Below are 16,215 nucleotides of genomic sequence, written 5' to 3' on the forward strand. Positions count from 1 at the left end.
CCTGGTTTTCATTGGTGTAAATGGTTATGCCTAAATGTAGTCACAGTTCATGGCACTAATGCTATTCTATAAACTATGACTAACTTTAAACACAGTTCATAGAATAGTGCTACACGCTATTTTCCCAGTGCTGACTTTTAGGCACCAGTTATAGAATGTAGCCCTTTATGTGTAAAGTTACAGAATACCAGCACTTTTGTGTGCAACTGTGCACAAAGGTGGAGGGCAATGGCAGCCTGACCATTAGGCCAACTGAGGAGGAGGCCTCAGGCAACACTCTCTCAAGAGTAGCATCTCCCCCTTCCTTCTTCCACCCTGTTCCCCGAGTTTGCCTTCTTTCTTCCTGTTCCAAAAGCTGATTTCGGCAGGCGTGATTCCCATACACTGCCCTGCTGCCGGCACCCACCTCTTCTTTTTACTGCGGTCGCCTCTCTGATGTAACTTCCTGTTTCCTGAGAAGCAGCCACAGTAGTGAAGAGTCTGGTGCTGGCAGCAGGGCAGCGTATGGGAATCGCTGCTGCTGTCAGCTTTGGAACATAGTAGATGACATGGTGGCTGATGGCAGAGAAAGACCTGTATGGTCCATCCAGTCTGCCCAACAAGATAAACTCATATGTACTACTTTATGTGTATACCTGACCTTGATTTGCATCTGTCATTTTCAGGGCACAGACCGTATAAGTCTGCCCAGCTCTATCCCCGCCTCCCAACCAGCCCCGCCTCCCACCACCGGCTCTGCCACCCAATCTCAGCTAAGCTTCTGAGGATCCATTCCCTCGGAACTGGATTCCTTTATGTTTATCCCATGCTTGTTTGAATTCCGTTACCGTTTTCATCTCCACTACCTCCCGCGGGAGAGCATTCCAAGCATCCACCACTCTCTCCATGAAAAAATACTTCCTGACATTTTTCTTGAGTCTGCCCCCCTTCAATCTCATATCATGCCCTCTAGTTCTACTGCCTTCCCACCTCCGGAAAAGGTTCGTTTGCGGATTAATACCTTTCAGATATTTGAACATCTGTATCATATCACCCCTGCTTCTCCTTTCCTCCAGGGTATACATGTTCAGGTCCGCAAGTCTCTTCTCATACGTCATGTAACGCAAATCCCATACCATTCTTGTAGCTTTGTTTGCACCGCTTCAATTCTTTTTACATCCTTAGCAAGATATGACCTCTAGAATTGAACACAATACTCCAGGTGGGGCCTCACCAACGACTTATACAGGGGCATTAGATCCTCTTTTATTCTGCTTCTTCTTCTTTTCCTGCTTCCTTTGGCTTCTAGATTAGTCAGAACTGGCATCTTGTGGGATTCCAAATTCTATAAGTAGCACCTAAAACCAATGCTGAAAATTTAACCTGCTTAGGGCCTCTGTTGCAAATATAGGAAAATTGTATCATCTATTCCTTACTGTGCTGCCAGTTGTTGAAATTCACTTCCTTGGATATTATGCAAGAAACTAATTATATGCCTTTTAGAAAAAAAATTGAAGATGTATCTATTCCAGAGGTTTTCGACCGTTGATTATGTGTGGAATTTTTTCTTATATTATTATTCCTAGTATTGTACTTGCTTCTTATTTGTACCCCACATTGAATCAAATTGTTGGATGATCATGGTTTATAAGAACTAGTATTGTATTGAATTGTTTTCCCCTCCTTTTAAATTAAAGAAGCACTTATGCAGCTAGTGCTACTGTCAGCTGCAAATGTTTTTCAGTATTGACCTCAAAGCCTTTTATAATGATGCCACAAGTATCAATGTGAGAGGGAAGAAAAATTATATCATCTACAGATACCCATACTAGCCAATACTCCACCGGCAGCGATCAGTGTTTTTTTTAATGCTGACCATCAGCGGCTAGATTAGCCACAGATATTCACAGTCGAGCCATATCTGGGCACTGGCGCTGAACATTTGGGGCTAACTTAAAGAGCCATGGACGTCAGAGCTTATGCGGGTCCCGGCCAATATTCAGCCAGGATACGCACAGAACAGTTATCTCCTGGCAGAATATTGGCCAGAACCTGCAAAACTTTCTTTATCTTTTAACCTCTCCCCCCCCCCCCCGATCCCTGATGCAGTTCCCCTCCTTCCTGTCCCCCTCCCCCAGGCCATGAGTCACAACCCCATCCCCCCAGAACATCCCTCAATCCCAACCACTCTGGTCCACATAGCCCCCTTTGTCTATGGCCCATCTGATACCCCTGGTGGTCCAAGTGGGGGTGATGGAAACAGCAGCGAAGTCCTCTCACTCTTGTCCCTTGCAGCTGCCTTCAGAAAATTAGGGATTCAAGATAATGAGGAAAAAAGAAATGAATAAACTTAGTGTGTTGAATTTTAGTGAGAAGCACATGTTTGCTATGGGAAGTAACAAAATCAATACTAAAAACCAACCAAGGGAGAAAATTAAGATTTTTCTTTTTAATTTCCAAGAACATGAACAGATAATCTAAAGAGCACAGGGAAGTGGACTACTGAGACTGGGTGAAAAACATATTTTTATAGACCAGTATTACTCCATAGAGTTGCAAAAGCTATGACAGCAGTTTGGAGTTATCAGAGAGCAGTTGGAAAAGAGTATTCATTTTACCACCCCATATCCAACACAAATAAAACAGCAGTTAAAGAAGGGTGAAAATCATTCTAGCACCTGGCTAATGCATTTCCAGCACAGAAAAAGATGAGTAGTCAAATCCCAAAAGACAAAAAAAAAAAAAGAACTACTGATTAAAACCATATGAAATAAAGGCTGGATGACATTGTGGAGATAAAGAAAAAAGTAGAAGAGATACAGAGAATATATTCAGAGCCTAGAGTTATAGACATTAGTTCACTGTTGGATGATTCGATGAAGGCGGAGGAAATCATCTCTCCCTGTATGATCAGTACATTAAACTATATTATTTCAAACAATTTAAATTTTTTTTTCTAAACTGCATATAGTTAGTTTCTATTTAGAAGGCAATAAGTGCTCCTGCATTAACCCTGCCTTTTCCAGTTAATGCGTGCTAATGCGAAATAGCTAGCTGGATAATGTGGGAACACCTACTCTCTGCATATGACACACTCCCTATTTAGAAAAAAGTAAATGCAAGCTTAAGGGTAGATTCAAGAAAGTGTGCCAACATTTAGATTCCAGAATGATGTGCTAAGTGCATCATATCAGCTTCGCATTGAGACTTCTTCTTGGGTCCTGTGTGTGGAATGGGAAACATTTCCTAAAATGCTACCCTGGAGGATCTGGATTTCAGCTTTTTACCTAAGAACCTAAATTTGGCTTCCAGAATCTCCCTCCCACATTTCCCTTTGCCATTGGTACCCACATGTACCAAGACAGCTCACTCCTCCCCAGCACTATCTAAAGTCATATCTAGGTGATGCATGATGTCTGCCACCTTCGCACCAGACAGGCAAGTGACCAGGCAATATTCATGTCCACCAGCCACCCAGCTATCTAAATGCCTAAAGATCAAATCACCAACTACATCAGCTGTCCTAACCCTTCTCTCCTGGGCACAAAATATAAGAACATAAGAATAACCATACTGGATCAGATCAATAGTTCATCTAGCCCAGTATCCTGCTTCCAAACCAGGTCACAAGTACCGGGCAGAAACCCAAATAGTGGCAACATTCCATGCTACCAATCCCAGAGCAAGCACTAGCTTCCCCATGTCTGTCTCAATAGCAGACTAGGGACTTTTCCTCCATGAACTTGTCCAAACCTTTTATAAACCCAGATACTCTAAACGCTGTTACCACATCCAAAGAGCTTCAGAGCTTACTATTCATTGAGTGAAAAAATATTTCCTCCTATTTGTTTTAAAAGTAATTCCATATAAACTCCTTGAGTCTCCCCTAGTATACTTTTGGAATAAGTAAAAAAATTGATTTGTTCTACATCACTCAGGATTTTGGAGTCCTCAATCATATTTCCCCTCATCCATCTCTTTTCCAAGCTGAAGAGCCCTAACCTTTAGGCATGAGTTGAAGCTACAGTGTGGTAAATTTAAAACGAATCGGAGAAAATTTTTCTTCACCCAACGTGTAATTAGACTCTGGAATTCATTGCCGGAGAACGTGGTACGGGCGGTTAGCTTGACGGAGTTTAAAAAGGGGTTAGATAGATTCCTAAAGGACAAGTCCATAGACCGCTATTAAATGGACTGGAAAAATTCCTCATTTTTAGGTATAACTTGTCTGGAATGTTTTTACGTTTGGGGAGCGTGCCAGGTGCCCTTGACCTGGATTGGCCACTGTCGGTGACAGGATGCTGGGCTAGATGGACCTTTGGTCTTTCCCAGTATGGCACTACTTATGTACTTATGTACTTATGTAACCTTTTTAGCCTTTCCTCATATGAGAGGAGTTCCATCCCTTTTATCATTTTGGCCGCTCTTCTTTGAACCTTTTTTAACTCCTTTATATCTTATTTGAGATACGGCGAAATGCAATACAGAGGCATTATAATATTATCAGTCTTATTTACCATCCCTTTCCTAATAATTCCTAGCATCCTGTTTGCTTTTCTTGCTGCTGACGCACATTAAGCAGAAGATTTCAGCGTATTATCCTTGTGAAGAAGCAGTGTGTTTTAAGCCTGTAAATTGTATCGGATATTTTCCTGCTTTATATCCTGAAGTGCATTTCTCCTATTTGGCCAGCAGGTGGTGTTTCTTTGCTGTAAAGCTGTTACAGGGCACTGAGGGGTCCTTTTACTAAGATGTGTAAGCATCTACGCGCACCCAACGTGCACCAAAATGGAGTTACTGCCCAACTACCGCGTGGCTCTTACAGTAATTATATTTTTGGCGTGTGGCCGATACGCGCGTCTGAAAAATATTTTTTTTTTTTGGGCGTGCGTAACGGAAGTGTGCCAAGTGACATTTGGTGCGTGTAGGTCATTACCACTCAGTTACCACATGAGTCTTTACTGCTCGGTCAATGGCTGGTGGTAAGGACGCATGGCAATTTTCATTTTGCCGCACGTTCATTTTCAGCAAAAATTTTAAAAAGGCCTTTTTTACAGGCATGCTAAAAAATGGATCAGCACGTTCCCAAAACCCGCACCTACACTACCGCAAGTCATTTGTCAGCGCGCCTTTGTAAAAGGACCCCTGAATGTTCTTTTTCTTTAACACAAGCAGGAAGCAAGCAGCAGTGTGCTTTTAAATCTTGTTGACTGGGATCTGATTGGCCTAGGTGCTCATTTCCTTTGGAGTGTGCTGATTTTTCTTCCAGTACTAGCCAGGACAAAAAGAGAACACAGACTCTTTGCTGAGGCTCAGTAAGCAAATATTTATTTAGTGATATAATTTATCCATATTCCAGTTACCTGTTATTGTTTGCTGATTGCACTTCTTTTGGTTCATTGTTCAATTTTTAAAGACAATAAACATTCCTTTCAGTTTATTGCCTCTGCCTGCCTGGACTGATAAAGAATCCTGGTGGTTTGTGTGTTGGGTGTGTAGGTGCTTTCTAGGAACTATGTGACCACCGAGAGTGTGGCCCCAGTAACCTAGAAAATCACTGGGGTGGTTGTGACCCATTCGGTGGGTGCTACTGTAGAGCACAAGTAGCAGGTGGACTTGAGCAGTGCTGGGGATAGACCACGTGTCCAACCAGCTCCCACACCTTACCTTTAAAGAAATCTCAGAAGCCGTGGCATGGCGAGGCACAGCACCTCGCGCCTGCATGTAAAAGAAGTGTGGATCATCTCATCGGGCCTTCCCTCACTCTGTCTGCCCTGCCCTTGCGGAAATAGGAAGTTGCGTCAGCGGAGGGCAGGACAGACAGAGTGAGGGAAGGCCCGATGAGATGATCCACACTTCTTTTACATGCAGGCGCGAGGCGCTGCGCCTCGCCTCGCCACGGCTTCCGGGATTTCTTTAAAGGTAGGGTGCGGGAGCTAGTTGGACGGAGCTGAGGGTAGGCACTGGGTCTGGGGCTGTTGATGCGCCGAGGGGGGGGTGTCATCGTGCTGCACCCGGGGGGGGAGCTGGCAGGGAGCACCCCCCTTGAGCTGACTCCCGGGGCGGACCGCCCCCCCGCCCCCCTTGCTACGCCACTGCCAACACTACAGTATGTCCAAATACCAAGGGGTGTGTTCTGGATGTGTGTTGGGTGGGACTAGGTAGGGCCTGAAATCTGGAGGTCCAACAGCGATTACCAAAAGGGAAGAAATACCCATGTCTTAAAAGAAAAATGTCCTTATTTAGACCTGGCACTAAGAACATCCAGGTTACAGAAAGGTGCTCTGATTGAGCAGCTGTCCAATAAAGGGATTAAGGCATGACACCTCCTTAATTCCCAAGTGGTTGCTGTCCCCCTCCCTCTCCCCTGAAAGTGAAACTGGAAGGGGATACTAGGCTGTATGATAGGAATGCCCAGTGGTGTGCTGGTAAATTTTTAACAACAGGCTCTCTCCCCGGTTCACCTCTGCGCCCCCCCCCCCCCCCGGTCTACCTCTGCGCCCCTCAAAATTGCAGAGCTAGCTATAGCCGGGAGGGGGGGGGGGGCAATGCATTACTCTCTCCAGGAAAAAAAATTAAATGATCCCAGGTTCCAATCTAATTCATGTTTAATGTGGGATAAAATGCCATAAATAAGTAAATAAATATAAACTTTTAATGTTGAGCACCTGATTCTCAAAGTGAACATATTCCAAACACTATAATAAAAATAAAATGATTTTTTTTTCTACCTTTGTTGTCTGGTGACTGTTTTTCTGATCATGCTGGCCCAGTATCCGATTCTGCTGCTATCTGTCCTCTTAACTTCCAGGGCTTCCTTTCCATTTATTTCTTTCCTCCTTTCTTCTTCATTTCTGGTCCTCAGCTTCTGCCTATTTTCTTCATCCATGTGCAGTTTTTCTCCTCTCTTCCTTTTCCCTCATCTCATCTCCTTCCTCACTCTTCTCTCCCCTCCATCCATGTCCAGCATTTCTTCTCTCTCCCCTCCTCTCCCCTGCCCTGCAAGCACCCATGTCCAGCAGTGACCCTCCTCTCCCCTGCCCTGCATGCACCCATACCCAGCGACCCTCCTCTGCCCTGCCCTGCATGCACCCAGATGTCCAGCAGTGACCCTTCTCTCCCCTGCATGCACCCATGAACAGCAGTGACCCTCCTTTCCCCTGCCCTGCATGCACCCATGTCTAGCAGTGTACCTTCCTCTCCCCTGCCCTGCATGCACCCATGTCCAGCAGTGACCCTCCTCTCCCCTGCCCTGCATGCACCCATACCCAGCGACCCTCCTCTGCCCTGCCCTGCATGCACCTAGATGTCCAGCAGTGATCCTCCTCTCCCCTGCATGCACCCATGTCCAGCAGTGACCCTCCTCTCCCCTGCCCTGCATGCACCCATGTCTAGCAGTGTACCCTCCTCTCCCCTGCCCTGCATGCACCCATACCCAGCGACCCCCATCCACCCATGCCCAGCAGCGACTCCCTTTCCCCCCCTGCCACCCCCTCCCGAGTTGTTTTGCGAATTCTTCTCCTCCCTCCCTACCGATCCGGTCCCTCACCATCCGCTTGTTTTTTTAATTCTTCAGGACAGGCAGTCTTGCCTGCCCGCTTCCAGCGCTGACTGTCCTCCCTTGCCAATTCACGCTTCAAAATGGCCACCGAGACTTCAGCCGAAGTCTCGCAAGGCCATCTCTGGAAGTCTCGGCGGCCATTTTTAAAGCATGAATTGGCAAGGGAGAACAGTCGGCAGTCTTGCCTGCCCGCCCTGAAGAATTCAAAAAACAAGCGGGCGATGAGGCGGATCCGGAGGGAGGGAGGAGGGAGGGAGGAGAGCCAGAGCCGGCTCGCTATTTTCAACAACCGGCTCGCAACCCAGAAGAAAATTTAACAACCGTCTCTTGCGAGCCGGTGCGAGCCGGCTCCAGCACACTACTGGGAATGCCCATAATGCCTGAAGCTAACAGTGCAAGCAGTAGGTCTGATGAGTAGCATAGTTATTAGTGCAATGCAGTGGACTATAAACCAAGGGACCCAGAGGGCTCACAATTACAAAAACAAAGAGTTAAAGTAAGATTTGAACATGGGTCCCTTGGTTTAAAGCCCACTGCACTAACTACTAGGAAGACACTCTGGATCTGTCTGGACGTCTATGTGGCAGGGGCGTAGCCAGACCTTGACGTTAGGTGGGTCCAGAGCCCAAAGTGGGGGTGCACATTTTGTTCTGCCTCCCCTCTGCTCTACCCCCCTCCGCCACAATCCCACATACCTTGGCTGGTGGGGGTCCCAAACCCTACCAACTGAAGCCTTCCTTCAGCGCAGTTCTCTGCACATTGCCTGTCCTACTTCCCTTCTGGTTGCGCATGCTCAATTTTAATGAAATTGAGCATGTGCGAAGTGCGCGCACGCTCAGTTTCACTGAAACTGACCCTGCACAAGATGTGAGGGGAAGCAGGGCAGGCAATGCTTGGAGAACAATGCTGGAGAAAGGCTTCTGCTGGCAGGAGTTGGGGACCCCCACCAGACAAACCAGGGGCCCCAGATGAAATGGGGTGCCCAGGTCCTCAAGGCCCCCTGTAGCTATGCCACTGCTATGTGGCCTTTTTCTAAGAACAGTGCTATACAAATTATTATTATTATTATTATTAACATTTGTATAGCGTTACCAGACGCATGCAGCGCTGAACACCTGACACAGAGAGACAGTCCATGCTCGATAAAGTTTACAATCTAAAAATACAGACAGACAAGACAATTATGGGCGAGGAAAGTACTGGGTGAGAAGGAACAAGGATAGGGGAATTGAGTAGTGGTTAGGAGCCAAAAGCAGTGGTGAAAAGCTGGGTTTTCAGCATAGATTTGAAAACAGGTAGAGATGGAGCTAGGCGTACAGGCTCAGGAAGTCCATTCCAGGCATAAGGTGCCGCAAGGGAAAAGGAACAAAGCCTGGAATTAGCAGTGGAGGAGAAGGGGGACGACAAGAGAGATTTGTCCAGTGAGCGGAGATTACAGGGAGGAATGTAGGGAGAGATGAGAGAGGAGAGGTAATGGGGGGCTGCAGAATGGATGCATTTAAAGGTCAGTAAGAGAAGTTTGAACTGTACGCGGAAGCGGACAGGGAGCCAGTGAAGTGACTTGAGGAGTGGGCTAGTGTGGGTAAAACGATTTTGGAGGAAAATAAGTCATGCTGCAGAATTTTGGACAGACTGGAGAGGAGAGAGATGGCTGAGCGGAAGACCAGTGAGAAGCAAATTGCAATAATCCAAGCGAGAGGTGGGTTTGGATAAGGGTTCTGGTAGCGTATTCAGAGAGGAAGGGGCGGATTTTGCTAATGTTGTAGACAAAGAAGTGACAGGTTTTGGCCGTCTGCTGGATGTTAGCGGAAAAGGAGAGGGAGGAATCAAAGATGACTCCTAGGTTGCGAGCAGATGAGACAGGGAGGATGCTGAACATTTCCAACTCATGGATGTCCACTCATGTATTTTCGAACAGGCTGTATCCTGTTTCAAAATACACGTGAAATGGATGTCTGTTTAGGACGTTCTGACTTGGATATCCTTTCAAAAATGCCCATCTACATATACTAAACTATTAATTGAAGAAGGAACAATATACTAGATTTTTTTATATGCATTTAGACTAAAATAGCTGATCATTACAATTGTTGAGCACAGCTTGTTTTCAGTGCTATCTTAATAGTTTGATGAATGGCTCTGCCGTATGTTCCAACAGTACAATATGAATGTATAGTCTGTTCAAGTGAAAAGTAACAGAGTGTTTATTAGTTCACAAGAATTCTAGAGTTATCGACTTGGTCCAAAACAACAAAAGCAATAATGATCCAAGCTCATTTTATATCTGTGTGCCAGCAGTCTAACAAATGTGACTTAGAGGTCAGAGGACATAGGCAAAAGCTATGCAAGCCGAATTTACCTCATAAATGATTAAATAATCCCCTTATGTATTTCCATCTCTGATAGTCCTGTGGTAAGAAGCGCAAGTCAATGGGTAAGCTAATTGCAATAAGAGGAAGTGGTATTTAATGCACTAGACACTTTCAACTGCAAAGTAGTTCTAATTAGTGTTTGTAAGTGATGTGACAGCAGTTTACACAGCAGCAACAGAGGGTCTGATTTATCAAGTGAGTCTGAAGCTTATGGCAGCTTTCTGATCAACTCCCTTGCCGCAGGACCTGAAAGTACCTTCAAAAACATTTCTTGCATTGATCTTTACTCACATGCTGACTGAAAGACAGACAGCTTTGCCAGAAAGAAGATAGATAGGTGCTGTACCAGCATGAAAAATGTCACTTGCTTAATGAAAAGGGGTACCTGTACGCAGGAAAAGGTGGGTTTAAAGATAACAGTTAACAATTGCTATTTTTGAAATGTAATTTTCTTCCCTTTAGAGCTTGCAGGCTCACACAGTGCAAGAAGTAACACAACATTTAGGGCCCTGTTTACTAAGCCACACTAAAGGAGTGCTAGCATTTTAGAATGTGCTAAAAATTAGCATATGCTAACGCTAGAGATGCCCATGGGAATGTATGGGTGACTCTAGCGTTTAGTGCAAGCAAAAAAGCTAGCGCAGCTTAGTAAAGAGGGCCCCTAGAGTTATTATTGTTTAACATATTGTTATTTTTATGTGTCTTCTCAGTTTATGTTAAATAATAAATTGAGGGGTCCTTTTACTAAGCCGTGTAAGCGTCTATGTGCACCCAACGCATACCAAAATGGAGTTACCACACGGCTACCATGTGGCTCTTGAGGTAATTTCATTTTAGCTGTATGTCCGATACACGCAGCTGAAAAATAATTTTTATTTTCTGACACACGTATCAGACGCAGACCAAGTGGCATTTGGCGCGCGTAGGTCATTATCACCCAGTTACTGCGTGAGACTTTACCACTAAGTCAATGGCTAGCGGGTAAGAACTCACACTCAAAATGGACGCACGCCAATTTTCATTTTGCCGCACATCCATTTTCAGCAAAAATTTTAAAAAGGCCTTTTTTACAGATTCACTGAAAACTGATTCTGCGCACACCAAAAACCCGCGCCTACACTACCGCAGGCCATTTTTCAGTGCACCTTAGTAAAAGGACCCCTGATTCAATTATTCAGTCATTTTACATCCTGAGGATCGAGGATTAATCTTTCTCAGATTCATTTTGGACTCTGACGACAGAATATCATTTTAAAAAAATTATAACTATAATTAAAGCAAATATTCAGCATCGGAACCCACATAAGCGTTTGGCAGTGCTTGAAAACAAAATATGAATGCACAGATGCTTCACTAAAATTTTCCTTGTTGATCTTAGATAGGCCCATAAATACTGATTCAGTCAAACACATAGACACAAAGGCTCCTTTTGTTCATCTCTATCAGCCTTGAAACCTAAATCACAATTCCAGGTTGATATGTCAGGTCCAGACCACTACCACATACCTCCCTTGACTTTTTCTGGATTAACATCTCATTTCACAAGGGTATTCAATTAGGGTTTCTTTTACTAAATGTTAGTGCAGGATCCATTTTACTCCTATGGACCCTGCTGCAGATAACTTGTGCTAATCTTTAGTAAAAGACTCCCTTAGTAGCTTGAAATTTGCATTATTTTTCATATCATAGATTCATAGGGAGACAGTATTAACTCATTTAGAACCTCATATTTTTTAAATAAAGAGCAGAAAACCAAATGAGTGGTATTTTTACGATACATTCATTTACATAATGAGATTTATAACTTATCTCTAATTAATGGATTTCTACATGGCCTGCTGATATTTGATGAATGGACTAGCCATTACTTACTCTCTATGATGCCCCATGCGATGTAATATGTGTGCAGACTTCAAACACTGAAAACAGTAATTGGTCCATTGGTTTTTTGAATTGGGTTTAGCAATTTTGTAAACCTAACTGAGATTTAAAAAAAAGATATTTCTTTCACGGTGAAACATAATTTCTTTATGTTTTTGTACTAGAATGAAAGTGCTGTGGCACACATGACCATCATTAAAATACAGTCCATGACAGACTTGTTAGATTAAACAGCTGGGTATGTTATTTCACCTTCTGTGGAGCCTATTCCTTGGATCTGCTAAACTAATTGCTGGATGTCAAGTTCATTGCTTCAGAGTAGATGATAAGATGGAGAGACTGTGTGTCATTAGATCTCACTTAGAATGTATATAATATTTGCTTTCAAGATTTTTGTATTAGTGGACTATGGGGTCCTTTTACTAAGCCGCTTAAGCGTCTGCGCTCGCCCAACGCGTGTCAAAATGGAGTTACCGCCTGACTACCATGTGGTTCTTGCAGTAAATTCATGTTTTATTTCTGGGTGCGCATAACGGATACACGCCAAGTGGCATTTGGCGCGTGTAGGTCATTACCACCTGGATTCTTTACCACTAGGTCAATGGCTGGCGGTAAGGTCTCAGACCCAAAATGGACGTGTGGCAATTTTCATTTTCCCGCATGTCCATTTTCGGCAAAAAAGGCAATTTTTGTAGGTGTGGTGAAAAATAATTCTGCGTGTGCCCAAAACACGCGTCTACGCTACCGCAGGCCATTTTTCAGCGCAGCTTAGTAAAAGGACTCCTATGTTATGTACATCACCTCCCCCCCCCCCCCCAAAAAAAAAAAAACTTTTTGGGGAACTGATGATCCTATATTTTTAAATTAATATATCACTAATGTATTATTATGAGTTGTTGATACCAAAATTTTCTTTTTGATAACATTTTGTACTACACGGTTATTTCTTTTAATTCAGTGATACCTCAAATGCTTTATATCATACAAACCTTTTGGCATATACAGATTACAGCTATTCCAACACACATCTATTGAATTATAGAAACTATATAATTTGAATTGAGGGAATCTCATAAGAAGCAAAGCCTTCACAGCACACAATAACTAAAAACTGTTTTTCTTTCACTCAGTCTTGTCAGTCAAGATGATGTTTTAAGATGAGTACCAGCAGCTGTAGCAGATTCCAGTGAAAATTTCAAATGCCATTTTTCTGATCACATATCCTCACAGGAGTATATGAAGGCAGAGGCAACACAGAATGGGAGAGGGGTGAAGGAGATGACAAAATATAAAGCCATCAGATTTCTATATAGGGACACAGTGGTCTCTCCTGTCAAGTGAGATTAGGACAATTCTGAATTGGATGAATCATGTGTAAGAGATTTTCAGAACAAGAAGAGAAAGAAAGTTTAGTATTTGAGGGGTTATGGAGAAACTAGCTCTTAGTATGATAGGTGGTGAGCAACCACAGAAGGCAGGAAAAAGAATATCCCTCAGGAAGATGAAGTAGTGAAAAGTATGATGAGTGCTACTGGCCATTCAGATTCTGGTCCAGCCTCATTGCCAGTTCCAGCAGCAACAATCCCAAAGTACACAGAGTGGGGATCCTGTAAAAAATCAGAGACTGGGACGGGGGAAGAGGTATTTTACAAACCTTCAGAATGCAATTGCTGCTAGAAGATGACCAGTAGAGGAAAGCTACTGGGCCATTTTTCTAAAAGAGACATGCTCTGTCATTTGTACAAACAATACCCTAGAACTAGTTTTATGGTGGTGGGGGGGGGGAAGGTTCTAATATTAGGTTGGGAACTTGGTCCTTCACTCTAAATAGAAGCAACAGGAAAACTACAACAAAGAGGAAATCCAACTCTTTCCATGTTATTAACTTAATTGTCCAAGAAGAATACAGGGCTGTCAAGAGACAAAACCAGGCCCAAGACTAAGAATGTTAATAGGGCCCCCTCTACTGCCACCCCCCCCCCCCCCAGGTCCTCTACTTGCCTAGAGTCTTTGAATGGCAGGCAACAATGATTGAGAGATACTGCTCTGCCAGTCACTGGTCCTTCTTCCTGCCATGTCTCGTCTCCTATGAAGTAAGTTCCTGTTTCCACATAGGCGTGATGTGGCAAGAAGAAGGACCCATGGCTGGCAGAGCAGTCTCTCTTGATCACTGCTGCCTGCCATTCAATGACTCCAAGAAAGTAGAGGACCTGGGGGGTGGGGGAGTTTAAAAAGAGGGAAAGATTGGATCTCACCTGGGCTGCCGGAGCCAGGCCTCCCTTGAAGGCCAGTCCTGGGGGAATCTTGCCCCCTCTGCCCACCTCAGAAGCCCTGGAAGAATATATACTCTTTCTGAAAGCATGCACACTGTTTACACATAGGGTGCACTCTTCATGAATAGTGCACACTCTTTGTGACAGTGTGCACTCTTTTATAAGAGCACCTGCTCTTTTAGAAGAGTGCATGCTATTGACAGCACGTGAAAAATCACAAAAGTTTGGTTCCCCATTACCGCAGCAAAAAAGTGGCATACCGCAGGGCATACTAAGGCATCCCGTGGAAATGTTTCCATGTGTGGACACTATTCACACGCTAAAAAATATTTTTTTTGGGGTGCAGAGGGCATTCCTGTGGGACGAAAGTGAGCGTATTGTACACTAATATTTAGTGCAGCTACATTGCTATGTACTAACCAATTAGTGCATGCTTAGCGCATGAGCCCTTACCACCTACATATTGGGTGGCGGTAAGGGCCATGTGCTAATCTGTTTTAATGACATTTCCTATGATACTTAAAATGAATGCACATCCTACTCCTCTCATGCTTTGTTGTCTCCCTCTTTCCCTCTCTCCCAGTGTCTTGGTGTCTTCATTCCCACTACTTGTGCTACTTTGCCCTTCTCATTGTAGCTTAGAATCTTTATGTCGTCTTTAGTGCACTTTGTAGCTCCTTTGATGCCATGGGGTCTTCTGATCACTTTTAGGGCTTAGTTACTAACCTACATTAAGGGAATAAAACACAATATTATTAAACAGCAAAATCTTGCATTATTTTACCATAACACATGGTAGACTAACTAGCTTATTTTTGAAAGGGAAGGATGCCCATCTTCCGACACAAATCGGGAGATGGCTGTCTTTCTCCCGAGGTCGCCCAAGTCGGCATAATTGAAAGCCGATTTTTTTGCATCCTCAACTGCTTTCCGGCGCGGGGACGAACAAAGTTCACGGGGGCGTGTCGGCAGTGTACCGAAGGTGGGACGGGGGCATGGTTAAAAGATGGGCGTCCTCGGCCGATAATGGAAAAAAGAAGGGCGTCCCTCAAGAGCATTTGGTCAATTTTACTTGGTCCTTTTTTTCACAACCAAGCCTCGAAAAGGTGCCCGAACTGACCAGATGACCACCGGAGGGAATCAGGGATCACCTCCCTTTACTCCCCCAGTGGTCACCAACCCCCTCCCACCCTAAAAAAACAAAATTAAAAAACATTTTTTCCAACCCCTATGCCAGCCTCAAATGTCATACCCAGCTCCATCACAGCAGTATGCAGATCCCTGGAGCAGTTTTTAGTGGGTGCAGTGCACTTCAGGCAGGCCCATTCCCCCCCACCACCACCTGTTACACTTGTGGTGGTAAATGTGAGTCCACCAAAACCCACCCGAAACCCACTGTACCCACATGTAGGTGCCCCCTTCAATCCCTAAGGGCTATGGTAGTGTTGTACAGTTGTGGGGAGTGGGTTTTTTGGGGGGAGGTTGGGGGGCTCAGCACCGAAGGTAAGGGAGCTATGCACCTGGGAGCAATTTGTGAAGTCCACTGCACTGCCCCCTAGGGTGCCTGGTTGGTGTCCTGGCATGTGAGGAGGACCAGTGCACTACGAATGCTGGCTCCTCCAACAACCAAAGGGCTCGGATTTGGTCGTTTTTGAGATGGGCGTCTTTGGTTTCCATTATGGCCGAAAACAGGACACGACCATCTGTAAGGTCGACCATCTCTAAGGTTGACCTAAATGTTGAGATTTGAGCGTCCCTGACCGTATTATCTAAATGAAAGATGGACGTCCATCTTGTTTCGATAATACGGGTTTCCCCGCCCCTTCGCCGGAATGTCCTTAGAGATGGACACCCTTAGAGATGGTCGTCCCCGTTCGATTATGCCCATCTAAGACAACAGGTGCTATAGAATGATGACATGTAAACATACAAATGATTACAAAGTACCTCATTATTATATATACAGAATAGCATGGCCTACAGTGAAATGTTATTTTTCCTGCCTGAGAGCACCAGGCTGCAACAAATGTCCAAGTGTTCCCAGGCGTCATTTTAAAGAGGCTGGTGCATAACTAAGTCCCCCCCCCCACACACACACATACAGCATCTCCAACACCCCTAGTCAAGCCCTACCACCCATTCCACTTAT

The sequence above is a fragment of the Microcaecilia unicolor genome, chromosome 6, assembly GCF_901765095.1.
Source record: "Microcaecilia unicolor chromosome 6, aMicUni1.1, whole genome shotgun sequence".
In the NCBI taxonomy this organism is placed as follows: domain Eukaryota; kingdom Metazoa; phylum Chordata; class Amphibia; order Gymnophiona; family Siphonopidae; genus Microcaecilia; species Microcaecilia unicolor.